General features: G+C 37.9%; 1 protein-coding gene across 7 annotated transcripts in view; it reads left to right on the forward strand.

Annotated features, from left to right (window-relative positions):
• Positions 1 to 14,316, forward strand: part of MICU1 (mitochondrial calcium uptake 1) — a 246,921-nt gene that overhangs the window by 32,793 nt on the left and 199,812 nt on the right. For 2 of the 7 annotated variants that reach the window (XM_078077608.1, XM_078077611.1), the window contains one exon: positions 14,216 to 14,273. The exons of the other annotated variants lie outside the window; for them this stretch is intronic. The gene's annotated coding sequence lies outside the window, so the exon portion shown is untranslated. The remainder of the gene's footprint in view (positions 1 to 14,215; positions 14,274 to 14,316) is intronic. 7 annotated transcript variants of the gene reach the window in all.

Consider the following 14,316-nt stretch of genomic DNA (forward strand, 5'->3'; position numbering starts at 1 on the left):
CCAAAACAGTCTTGAGAAAGAAGAATAAAGCTGGAGGCATCACACTGCCTGATTTCAAACTATGTTACAAAGCTGTAGTAATCAAAACAGCTTGGTATTGGCATAAAAACAGACACATAGACACAAAGATCAAGGAACAGAATAGAGAGCTTAGAAATAAACCCACACATATATGATCAGTTAATTTATGACAAAGGAGCCAAGAATATACAACGGGGAAAGGATAATCTCTTCAATAAACAGTGTTGGAAAAACTGGACTGCCACATACAAAAGAATGAAAGTGGACCACTATCTTATACCAAACACAAAAATTAACACAAAATGGATAAAGACTTGAATGTAAGGCCTGAAATCAAAACTCCTAGAAGAAAATATAGGTGATAAACTCCTTGATGTCAGTCTTGGTGATGATTTTTTGGGTCTGAGTCTAAAGACAACAAAAGCAAAAATAAACAAGTGGGACAACAAACTGAAAAGCTTCTGCACAGCAAAGGAAACCATCAGCAAAATGAAAAGGTAACCTACTGAAGGGGAGAAAACTTTTGCAAATTGTATATCTAATAAGAGATTACAATCCAAAATATATGAAGAACTCATAAAACTCAATAGCAATAAACAACCGTATTAAAAAATGGGCAGAGAATCTGAATAGACATTTTCCCAAACAAGACATACAGATGGCCAACAGGTACATGAAAAAGATGTTCAATATCATTAGTCATTAGGGAATTACAAATCAAAACCACAGTGAGGTATCACCTCACACCTGTTAGAGGGGCTATTATCAGAAAGACAAGAGGGGTGCCTGGGTCGAACAGTTGGTTAAGAGTCCTACTCTTGGTTTTGGCTCAGGTTGTGATCTTAGGGTTGTGAGATCAAGCCCCACGTTGAGCTCTGCACTCAGTGCAGAATCTGCTTATGACTCTTTTCTCCCTTTTGCCCTACCCCTCCCCCCTGCTTGCACGAGCTCTCTCTCTCTCTCAAATAAATAAAATCTTAAAAAAAAAAAAATAGACAAATAACAAGTACTGGTGAAGATGCAGAGGAAAGGGAATGCTCATATACTGTTGGTAGAAATGTAAACTGTGCAATCACTATGGGATACAGTAGGAAGGTTCCTCAAAAAATTAAAAATAGAACTACCATATGATCCAGCAATTCTACTTCTGGGTGTTTATCTGAAGAAAATGGAAACACCAATTTGAAAAGATATATGTACCCCCATGTTCTTGCAACATTATTTACAATAGCCGAGGGGTGGAAATAATGTGTGTCCATCAGTGGATGAATGGATAAAGAATGCTGAATCATACGATAGTTGTGTTTTTCGTTTTTTGAGAAACTTCCATACAGTTTTCCATAGTGGCTGCCCCAGTTTACATTCCACTTAATGTAAATTTTTAATTTCAGTTTATGTTTCTTTTTTTACCCAAGTGTTGTTAATAGTTGTTTTATTTCTGTTTTTAGCTGGTAGGACCTTTTTGTTATTTTTATTAATTTCTAGTTTTATTGTTTTTAGAAAGGTTTTTTGGGGTAATATTTCTACTTTTATGTGACCTAATATTAATCTGTTTTTATTAATGATCCTTGGGGCACTTGAGAAAAAGGTGTATTCTGTATTACCAGTGTATTGTTTGATATTATCTGTAAGATATACTCTACTAATTATGTTGCTTAGGTGTTCTTTAGAATTTGCAAGTTTTGAAAGAAGCCTTTCCAAATCACATATACTTTTAATTTTAAGTCCTTCTCAGATCCTTTTTTTTTTTTTAACATTTATTTATTTAGAGAGAGTGAGCAGGGAAGGAGCAGAGGGAGAGGGAGAGAATCTCAAGCAGACTCCCCGCTGACCACAGAGCCCGACACAGGGCTCAATACCAGGACCCCAGGATCATGACCTGAACCAAAATCATGAGTTGGACGCTCAACCAACTGAGCTACCCAGGAACCCCTAGACAGCTCTTTCTTTCTTTCTTTCCTTTCTTTTCTTTCTGATTTTATTTATTCATTTATTTGAGAGAGAGAGAGGGAAACAGCATGAGAGGGGAGAGGGTCAGAGGGAGAAGCAGGCTCCCCGCTGAGCCAGGAGCCCGATATGGGACTCGATCCCAGGACTTAGGGATCATGACCTGAGCCGAAGGCGTTCTTCCAACCAACTGAGCCACCCAGGTGCCCGACAGATCTTTTTTTAAAAAGGATTTTTAGGATTTATTCCTGGGATGCAAGGATGGTTTAATATTCCCAAACAGGGACGCCTGGGTGGCTCAGTTGGTTAAGTGTCTGCCTTTGGCTCAGGTCATGATCCTGGGGTTCTGGGATTGAGTCTCACATTGGGCTCCTTGCTCAGTATCGAGAGCCTGCTTCTCCCTCAGCCTGCTCTACCTGCCATTCCCCCTGCTTGTGCTTGCTTGCTCACTCTCTCTTTCTGTCTCTCACAAGTAAATAAAATCTTAAAAAATAATATTCACAAAACAATCAACATGATACGTCCCATCAAGAAGGGAAAGGATAAAAACCATATGATCATTTCAATAGATGCATAAAAACATTTGACAAAGTACAACATCCATTCATGATAATATCCTCTGCAGAGTAGGTCTAGAAGGAATACTTCTCTGTATGAAAATCCCACAGCCAACTTATACTCGGAGGTGAAAAACAGAGCTTTTCCCCTACGGTCAGGAATAAGACAAGGATGTCCACTCCCACCACTTTTATTCAACATAGTGCTAGAAATACTAGCCACAGCAGTTAGACAACATAAAGAAATAAACAGCAACCAAATTGGTAAGGAAGAAGTAAAACTCTCACTATTTGCAGATGACATGATACTATATAGAGAAAACGTTAAAGACTCCACAAAAAATAAAAACAAAAAAACAAAACTAAAGCTGATAAAGGAATTCAGTAAAGTCACAGGATACAAAATCAGTGTACAGAAATCTGTTGCAAACCTATACACTAATAATGACAGAGCAGAAGTGACGGTAAGGAAAAAATCGTATTTACATTTGCACCAAAAACAATAAAATACATAGGAATAAACTTAACGCAAGAAGTGGAAAACCTGTACTCTGAAAACTAAACACTGATGAAAGAAACTGAATATGATTCAAAGAAATGGGAAGACATTCCATGCTCATGGGTTGGAAGAAAAAGCATTGCAATGTCTATACTAAAGCAGTCTGCAGATTTAATGCAGTCCCTATCAGTGTACCAACAGCATTTTTCACAGAACTAGAACAAACAATCCTAAAATTTGTACAGAACCACAAAAGACCTTGAATAGCCAAAGTAATCTTGAAAAAGAAAAACAAAATTGGAGGTACCACAATTCCAGATTTCAAGTTATGTTATAAAGCAGTAGTAATTAAGACAGTATGCTACTGGCATAAAAAATAGACACATAGATCAGGGCGCCTGGGTGGCTCAGTTGGTTAAGCGACTGCCTTCAGCTCAGGTCATGATCCTGGAGTCCCGGGATCGAGTCCCACATCGGGCTCCCTGCTCAGCAGGGAGTCTGCTTCTCCCTCTGACCCTCCTCCCTCTCATGCTCTCTGTCTCTCATTCTCTCTCTCGCAAATAAATAAAATCTTAAAAAAAAAAAAAAAAAATGAAAAAATAGACACATAGATCAATGGAATAGAACAGAAAACCCAGAAATAAAACCACAATTATATGGTCAATTAATCTTCAACAAACAAGGAATGAATATACAATGGGAAAAAGATAGTCTCTTCAACAACTGGTGTTGGGATAGTTGGACAGCCATATGCAAAAGAATGAAACTGGAAAACTTTGTTTTACCATACACAAAATTCTCAAAATAGACTAAAGACCTAAATGTGAGACCTGAAACCATAAAAATCCTTAAAGAGAGTACAGGCAGTAATCTCTCTTGATATTGGCCATAGCAACATTTTTCTAGCTACGTCTCCTGCAGCAAGGGCAATAAAAGCAAAAATAAACTATTGGGACTACATCAAAAAATTTTTTTTCTGTATGGCAAAGGAAACAGTCCATAAAATTACAAGGGAACCTACTGAATGAGAGAAGATATTTTCAAATGCCATATCTGAAAAAGGGTTAGCATCCAAAATATATGAAGAACTGATACAACTCAACACCCAAAAACTAAATAATCCAATTTAAAAATGGGCAGAAAGCATGAATAGACATTTCTCCAAAGAAGACATACAGATGGCCAGAGATACATGAAAAAGATGGTCAACATCACTCATCATCAGGGAAATCAAATCATAACTACAGTGAGATATCACCTTATACCTGTGAGAATGGCTAAAATCAAAAACAAAAACAAGTATTGGTGAGGATGTAAAGAAAAAGGAGCTCTTGCACTGTTGGTGGAATGCAAACTGGTAACAGAGACTGTGGAAAATGGTATGGAGGTTCCTCAAAATAGTAAAAATAGAACTACCCTACAATCCAGTAGTCACACTAGTGGGTATTTACCGCCCAAATAAAAAAAACCACTAATTCAAAGTGATACATGCACCCCTGTACTTTTTTTTTCTTAAAGATTTTATTTGACAGAGAGAAAGAGGGAGAGAGAGAGAGCAATTGCAGGGGGAGCAGCAGGCTCCCCACCCAGCAGAGAGCCCGATGTGGGGCTGAAACCGAGGACCCTGGGATCATGACCCGAGCTGAAGGCAGACGTTTAACCCACTGAGCCACCCAGGCACCCCACACCCCTATACTTGTAGCAGCATTATATAGAATAGCCAAGATATGGAAACAGCCCAAATGTCCATTGATTGATGGATGGATAAAGACAATGTGGTATATGTATACAATGGTACAATGGAATATTACTCAGCCATAAAAAGAATGAAATCTTGCCATGTTATTTGCAATGACATGGATGGAGCTAGTGAACTAAGTCAGTCAGAGAAAGACAAATACCATATGATTTTACTCATGTGGAATTGAAGAAATAAAGGAGCAACGGAAAAAGAGAAACTAAAAAAACAGACTCTTAACTATAGGGAACAAACTGATGGTTACCAGAGGAGTGGTGGGTGGGGGTATGGGGGAAATAGAGGATGGGAATGAAGAGTACACTTACAATGATAAAAATAAAATGATTAAAAAAACATTTTTAGACTTAGTGTGGACTTAGATCACCCATTGTGTTTTCAGATCAACCTTAGGCCCTATTCCTAGTTTCCCTTCTTCATTATTCCTGACATGTATTCTCAGTCTACTTTTTTCACCACAAAGCCTTGAGGCAGGAAAGGGATGGGGGAGGCACATGAGATCACACACCAAGATTTGGTTCTTTTTCTTTTTTTACTTAGTATATTTTTAAGTTTAGACTGTCTTCAAGTTAGGCAGAGGACATGGTTTTCATATAGCTATTTTTTTTTTCCTTGTTATTGTTCTATATTGTTTGTGGAGAAAATATTGTGAGACTGGGACGTAAGCATCTGCCATTGTCTTCAGATGCCCCGTTATCTTTAAATCATATATACATCATAGCAGAAGTTAATTTAACACTTTATACTTTGGTTTGATGATAAAGATTAAGGTTTACGTTCTGTGGGGGTTTAGGCTTACAGAGTCCCAAGTGAATAATCAAATATTAATTAATATCATCTTACTGGATTAACCTTATAATAGGAATTGTTTAAACAGAAACATTTTTATTTTTTTTTAAAGATTTTATTTATTCATTTGAGACACAGAGATAGAGAGAGAGAGCACAAGCAGGGGGAGAGGCAGAGGGAGAAGCAGGCTCCCCGCTGAGCCAGGAGCCGGACGTGGGGCTCAATCCCAGGACCCTGGGATCATGACCGGAGCCAAAGGCAGATGCTTAACCATCTGAGCCACCCAGACACCCCAAACAGAAACATTTTAAATGAAGTTTTATGTTATATGTTAAGATTTTGACTGCTGGTATTGCTATAAAAAAAAGCAAAGTAACTGTAAAATGTGTGAGGCTTAGATGGGGCTTAAAATTGAAATGTGTCTTTGTTTTGGACAAATTAACATAAACCTAAGAGTTTGGGGGAGGTGGAGAGTAAAAAATGGTTTTTCACAGGATGCCTGGGTGGCTCAGTTGATTAAGCATCTGCCTTCAGCTCAGGTCGTGATCCTAGGGTCCTGGGATTGAGTTTCAGATCGGGCTCCTTGCTCTGTGGGGAGCCTGCTTCTCCCCCTGCTTGTGCTCTCTCTCTTTGTCAAATAAATAAATTTTTTAAAAAAGTTTTTTCACAATGCTTTTTCTAGACTGTTCCATATCTTCTTCACTTTTACATACCCTCCTCACCTTTGCTTTATACAAGTTAATACTTCATTGACACTAATTTCTTTCTTTTTTTTTTTTAAGATTTTATTTATTTGACAGAGAGAGACACAGTGAGAGAGGGAACACAAGCAGAGGGAGTAGGAGAGGGAGAAGCAGGCTTCCCGCGGAGCAGGGAGCCTGATGCAGTGCGCGATCCCAGGACTCTGGGATCATGACCTGAGCTGAAGGCAGACGCTTAACGACTGAGCCACCCAGGCGCCCCAACACTAATTTCTTTTGTAGCAATGCTTAAACTTTCCTTATTGATAGCTGAATTTTTCCATCCTGTATTTTGTAATGGCTCTGAGGTATATTAAAAGTATTTATTGTGGTGCCTGGGTCGCTCAGTCGGTTAAGGATCTGCCTTCGGCTCAGGTCATGATCCCAGGGTACTGGGATTGAGCCCCGCGTCTGACTCCCTGCTCAGCAGGAAGCCTGCTTCTCCCTCTCCCTCTGCCTGCTGCTCCCCCTGCTTGTGCTCTCTCCCTCTCTCTCATTGTCAAATAAATAAAGAAAATATTTTTTTAAAAAAGTATTAGGGGCAGCTGGGTGGCTCAGTGGTTAAGCATCTGCCTTCGGCTCACATCATGATCCCGGGATCCTGGGATGGAGCCCCACATCGGGCTCCCTGCTCAGCGGGGAGTCTGCTTCTTCCTCTCCCTCTGCCTTCTGCTTGTGTTCCCTCTCTTGCTGTCTCTCTCTGTCAAATAAACTCTTTAAATAAATAAATAAATAAAAGTATTAACCATTAAAACTCTACAGCTACCTAATTTCCAAGACTTGAATTGAAAATGAAGTTAGAGATTCTGTTTTATGGAAATTTTAAATATTGAAAGCTTAATCATGATGTCAACACATTAGCACATCCTAGAGTTTTAGAAAATTTATATTGGTCATCATTGTTTCTGTGGTTTCTGGGTGGTTTGTTTTTAGTTTTAAGTAGACTTTTTCTTTGGTTGAATTATTTTTTTCTTTTCCCTTTGCACACGTTTTTCTGTGCAGTTATTCAGGAAGGGAAATTGTCACTCTTCACTTCTCTTTCTTCCTTCACCAGACGTAAGTGTCAGGTATGTGTGTGTGTGTATGTGTGCGGGCGCATGCACATACGCACACAAAAAGTGGCTATGGAGGTACTCATTGGATGAAGGAATATTTCCCAGAGTATCAGGAGGTTGCTACTGTAGGATAGTGACCTGCTTTTCCATAGCATCTTCATTTAGCAAGAATATGTACCAAGAATTCTCTGTCAAACTTAACATATCTGTGAGATGATTCTTTTTCCTATGGTTATTATTTTTTTACTGTTAGAGACTTGTATAACTTAAATTAACTTTGTATTCTCACCTAGATCATTTAAAATAGCTTTCTTTGCTGTTGGAAAATACTCACTTCTCAGAACAGAGATAGCTTTCCTCATTGATTCTGTCAGTACTGTCACTTTGAGGTATGAAAATGCATATTTCCAGACGTGAACGTTAATCTCTACTGTATTTTGGCAGTCATCCTGGTGTCTTCAGTGCAGAACTTTCAATCTGAGAGATATTTTAAAAATTATCCAGTATAATTAAAGTCCAATATATTGTTGCATTTTTAATGGTGCCATAGTTGTGCAGTAAAGATTATATTTCTAGTAGTTTATCCCATTTCTCAGATAATATGACAAAGGCTTCTAAGCTAGTGCATTCAGCCAAACTCTTTTATAAAGAATGCTTAGTGGGAATGCAAACTGGTGCAGCCACTCTGGAAAACAGTATGGAGATTCCTCAAAAAGTTGAAAACAGAGCTATCCTATGACCCAGCAATTGCACTACTGGGTATTTACCCCAAAGATACAAATGTAGTGATCCAAAGGGGCACCTGCACCCCAGTATTTATAGCAGCAATGTCCACAATAGCCAGATTATGGAAAGAGCCCAGATGTCCATTGACAGATGAATGGATAAAGAAGATGTGGGGTGTGTGTATATATATGTGTACACACACACACACACACACACACACACACACACACACAATGGAATATTACACAGCCATCAAAAAAATGACGTCTTGCCATTTGCAGAGATGTGGATGGAACTAGAGGGTATTATGCCAAGCGGAATAAGTCAATCAGAGAAAGACAATTATCATATCTCATTGATAAGTGGAATTTAAGAAACAAGGCAGATGATCATAGGGGAAGAGAGGAAAAAATGAAACAAGATGAAACCAGAGAGGGAGCCAAACCATAAGAGACTCTTACTCTTAGGAGACAAACTGAGGGTTGTTGGTGGGGAGGGGTATGGGGTGGCTGGGTGATGGACATTGGGGAGGGTATGTATTGTGATGAGTGCCGGGTGTTGTGTATGAATGATGAATCACAGACCTGTACCCCTGAAACAAATAATACAGTATAAAAAAAATGCTTATTTTTTTCCTACTCTAAGTAAATACTCTTCCTTGGAGTTTTTCTTGAGCCCTTTCCACCTACCAACCTAATGTAATTTTTCCTTTCTTTGAATCCCTGTTAATAATGTTCTCGCAGCCCTTACATTTTTTCGTCCTTTGCATAATGGATATTCGAATAGTTTTATGTCCACTACCAAATGATGAGGTGTTTGTGGGCAGACTATGTCTTGCTCATTTTTGTGCCTTTTGCACTGCTGTCACAATACCTTGCTCAATAAATACGTAGCTAATGACTTGAATGAAATAATGGCAGTTGGACATTTTGGATTATGTGAAATTTGCCTCAGCTACTGAGGCTAATGGTGATGTTGTCTCATTAATAACCACTCAGGCTGGCTTTCTTCTTCCAAAAAGTACAAAATACTTTTACATTTTGTTTTTCTGAAATGAACTCTTAAAGCCAGAAAAAAACTTAGAATTTTTTTTTTTTAAAGATTTTATTTATTTATTTGACATAGAGAGTACAAGTAGGCAGAGAGGCAGGCAGAGGGAGAGGGAGAAGCAGGCTCTCCGCTGAGCAGGGAGCCCGATGTGGGACTCGATCCCGGGACCCTGGGATCATGACCTGAGCCGAAGGCAGCCGCTTAACCGACTTAGCCACCCAGGTACCCAAAAACTTAGAAATAAATACCACCTGTGCCCTGCATCTCCCGGAGTGCAGTCTCAGAGAGGGTAAAACTTTTACTGGTCCCATAGCAGACTAGAGCTAGAAAGAGAACCTAAGTTCTCTGTATCTGCTCGTGTAATTGACCAGTAATACTTGTTACTACTGTTAGTAATAATTTTAAATTCATTAATTGGCACTGAGGATACTAAGAAGCCTAAAACATACTTCCTGCCTTTAGATTTGCAGTCTCCTGGGCAAGTGGACAGGTATACATTAAAATTATTTCTTAAGTCAGGTACCAGAGTAGTGATACAGAATGTTAATTCTACAGGAATTTAAAGGAAGAAATCAAGAGTGATAATGGTTTTACATAACTTTTACAGATGAGGTAAAAGTTAAGAAGGGCTGGGCTGAGGAATAGTATACAAATAGTTTTTCATGTTAAGACCTGTAGAAACAGGGCGCCTGGGTGGCTCAGTTGTTAAGCGTCTGCCTTCGGCTCAGGTCATGATCCCAGGGTCCTGGGATCGAGTCCCACATTGGGCTCCCTGCTCGGCGGGAAGCCTCCTTCTCCCTCTCCCACTCTCCCTGCTTGTGTTCCTGCTCTCGCTGTCTCTCTCTCTGTCAAATAAATAAATAAAATCTTGAAGAAAAAAAAAGACCTGTAGAAACAATGAAAAAACCAAGCCAAAAACTTGAATCTCCTCATTTCTAGTCCAATAGCCTATTATATAGTCATCATATTTATAATTATTTATGATTAGTGAACTTAAATTTCTGTTTAAATCAATAAATATTTAAATGTGTTTAATGCCCAAAGTATTAATATTAGACTTTGTGTATTGTATTAGGCACAGGAATCAAGTTTTGGCTTCCATGCAGATACAGAACCCCAGTTTAGTGAGTTCTTTGACTATATAAATTATGAATATGAAATCCATTTTGAAAATATATTAACTACAATAATTTTGTAGTCTGCACTACTGTAGGAATAACTCAACTGGCTAATCTGAAACTACTTAAATCTGCTCTCAAAAGTCCATAAGTCTTAAATCTAGCAGTAGTAGATGCTTATTTTTTGTTATTTATTCTTCTATATTCATGGCAGCTATTGTTTTTCATAGTTTGCACATGTTTTGGGAATAACACGCCCTTTGCAAAGAAGAAGTACTGCAAATATCAGTGAAGTAAATATGTTTGCACTACTGCCTAGTGTATATTTAATAAGTTGTTCTAGGTTGTAGCTTTAGTAAAATTAAAAAGTGTGTCCATCTGTGTTATGTCACTATACTGCAGTTGAATTGGGCATACTGTATTTTTAGTATAGGTTCTTGCATTTTTTTTTTTTACCATTTTAATTCATTCAAAATTTCATTTGTCATTTTTTTCTGTTTTCAAAAGGATAAATATGACAGCAGAATGATGTGTATTCTCATTTTCCAGTAGTGTGTAAAGATGAAACAACTGAATATTTTTGAGACCTTTGTTGCTGTTTAGATTAAATCATTCTTAGGGTGTCTGGGTGGCTCAGTTGGTTAAGCATCCAACTTGATCTCAGCTCAGGTCTTGATGTCAGGGTTGTGAGTTCAAGCCCCATGTTGGGCATGGAGCCTACTTTAAAAAAAAAAAAAATTAAATTATTCTTTTCAATAATGTAATGAATGCATACTCCAGTCAAGTATTTTGAAAGTATAACCAGCCATTAGAAAACAAATGTTAGATGGAAAAAAATCTTCCCAGTCAGCTCTAGTAGAGCTCAGTCAGATTGAATTGGAAAAGTATCGAAATGGTTCATAATGAGAAAGTTTTATCCTTTTTTTTTTTTTGGTTAATAAAAACATTCTACTAAAAAATAACATTGGATGGATTAGTGTCAATATTGCATCTGACATAAAAATATTTTATACCTAAAATAAATCTTGTTGAAAAAAACGTCCCTTTTTTTATGAAGAAGGAAAGATGAAACCTCAGGGCTGGGAATATGACTGGAACAAAAGAAAATAAGTACAGCTTAGTATTCTAATAGCCCTCAGAACAATAGGGATGGACTCTTGAAAACTAAACAAAGATTATCAAACTCAATTACTATAAGGAATGTACAAATTAAATTAGATGTCATTTTTAATCCACCGTATAAATTGAAAAGATTGGTACTAGCAAATACAGGGAAAGAAGTACCTTCATGTACTGTTGGTGGTATGTAAATGGGAAAGTCAGTTTTGAAGGGCAATTTGACAGGATCTATCAAAGTTAAAAATGATCACATTACATTACTTTTTTTTGAGAGAGAGAGTGGGGTGGGGCAGGGAGAGGGAGAGAGATTATCTTAAGGAGGCTCCCTGCCCAGCACAGAGCCAAATAGCGGCTTTGATCTCACGATCCTGAGATCATGACTTGAGCCAAAATCAGGAGTCAAATGCTTAACCGACTGAGCCACCCAGGCACCTCACACATTACTTTTAATCTAGCAGTTTCATTTGTAGATATCTGTCCCACAGATATACTTGAATAAAAATAAATGCACAGGAAAAGTCTCTGTAGCATGTTTGTAATGGCAAAGTATGGAAACATCCTTAATTAATTTAGGATTAATTGCCAAATAGTTAAATTATGTGTTAACTGCCAAATAGTTAAATTGTGGAATAATCATAGAATGAAATACTCTGTTATAGTTAAAAAGACTATCTCTTGTTGGAATGATTTTTAAGTTGTATTAAGTTTTAAAAATTTGCAAATGTGTATGATATGATTCCATTATATAAAAAGGATAATGCAAAGTATTCCAAATGCTGAGTATTTGAGTATACACGTATATGTGGAATATTGTTTATATGTAAACAAATAGAACATTTCAGGAAAGATACAAACTTCTTTCTGAGTTTACTTCTAGGGAGAGTGGTGGGATTTCAGAAATATGAAAAATAAGACATAGTTTCTTTTTTATACTTCTGTACAGTGACTTTTTTCTTAAGATTTTATTTATTTATTTGACAACGAGAGAGAGAGAGAGAGCAAAAGCAGAGGGAAGGGCAGGTAAAAGGAGAGGGAGAAGCAGGCTCCCTGCTGAGCAAGGAGCCCAAAACGGGGTTCGATCCCAGGATCCCAGGATCATGACCTGAGCCGAAGGTAGATGCTTAACCGAGTCAGTCAAGCGCCCCTACAATTACTTTTTTTCTTTAAAGATTTATGTATTTGAGAGAGAGAGAGCATGAGCAAGGGGAGTGGCAGAGGGAGAGGGAGACAAGCAGCAGACTCTCTACTGAGTGAGAAGCCCAGTGCTAATCCCAGGACCCTGAGATCATGACCTGAGCCAAAATCAAGAGTCAGACGCTTAATGGAATGAGCCTACCAGGCGCCCCTACAATGACATTTTTGATAATAAAAATGTATTCCTATCTTACCTGTAAACAAAAATGCAGTAGTCTTGCTTATTCTATTCAAAATTCTGTATCATGTCCAGCAAATCAATATTCCCATAATTTTACCATTTTTAGACTCTTCTTTTATTGCCTTCCCCTAACTTCATTACATAGGGAAAAAGGAAAAGGTGAGTGTGGTTCCCTAGGTTTAGTGACTCTGGCCATACAAAACTTTTGGGACATTTTCACTGGCATCTGTTCCAGGGTGGAAATTTGAATGAAATGGCAAGGCAGAGGGTCAAGATGTCCCCATGGTGCAAGGTCTGGTCCTTGAACCTTGAAAGTCACCAAACTGTAACTTACATATTGGAATTGATCAGATTCAGAGAAGCTTTTTAAGGCAAACTAATATCATAGGAGATTAAACCAGATTGCCAATTTATTAATTTACCATGAGAAATACAGCTGGCATGAGAACTAGGATACTCTCATCTTCTGATCAGCATGTTCTGTCTTTGAAGGCAATCTAAACAGGAAGCTGAATTAGAATCATGACATATTTAGTAAGCATGGAAATAGAATAAAGGGGAGTTAAATATATAAGTTAGATACTTAATGGCTGAGGCTCTGATGGCCTTCAGTTCTGGGGTTAGTGTATAGCCGCCACTGGGATGAATAGGGTGAATCCTTGTGGGCATCCCCGATAGCGCTGATTTTACAACATAGTTCTCAAAGAGCAATCATAGTGCAGTTTCACAGAGTGCACTGAACCATCACGTACATATATTACGTATGCCAGATGTTATATTAGATCGTGGAAACACAGATAGAAAGGACACTAGGTTCTTATTTTCTCAAGCTCTTAGTTCATGTAAACTAAACACTTTGGAACCTTGAAGTTTTATTTAACTGAGGTCTAAATTTCATTGGTGGCCAAATTTGGGTAGATCTCAGAAATTTATCTTGGCCTCAGAATTAGCAGATGTTGCTTTTTTTCTTTTTTTTAAAGATCCCAGACTCTGGGATCATAACCTGAACTGAAGGCAGATGCTTAACCGACTGAACCACCCAGGTGCTCCACAAATAGGCATTCTTATTTCTCTTCATTTTATGTAAAAGTGTAGCATATCATATATGCTATTCCACAACTTGGTTTTTTTAAGATAACAGTATGTCATGAAACTCTTCAAATCCATACAAAGTTCTTTCATTCCCTGTTTATTGCTACATGGTATTGCCTTGTATGTATTTGTCATGGTTTAGCCAGTCCTCTCCTGGTGAACACGGAGGTAGATTTAATCTGTTGCTGTTACCAACCATGATGTAATGAATAACTGTGTTTGTGTGTGTATAATTTGACAGGTGTGCAAGTATATCATTAGGATATTTTATCAGAAGTGGCAATTGCTGGGTCACTATATGCAGTTTTATATGGATGATTTTAATGGATATTGCCAAATTGCCCTCCATAGATTGTACCATTTTCTTTTAGCAAGTACATTGTACCAGCTTACACATTCCTTAGCAGTGCCATTTCTACGGTATTGCCAGTAAGTGTGTTTTCAAACTTTTGGATTTTTTGCCAGCTTGATG

Source organism: Halichoerus grypus, chromosome 7, assembly GCF_964656455.1.
Source record: "Halichoerus grypus chromosome 7, mHalGry1.hap1.1, whole genome shotgun sequence".
Classification (NCBI taxonomy): domain Eukaryota; kingdom Metazoa; phylum Chordata; class Mammalia; order Carnivora; family Phocidae; genus Halichoerus; species Halichoerus grypus.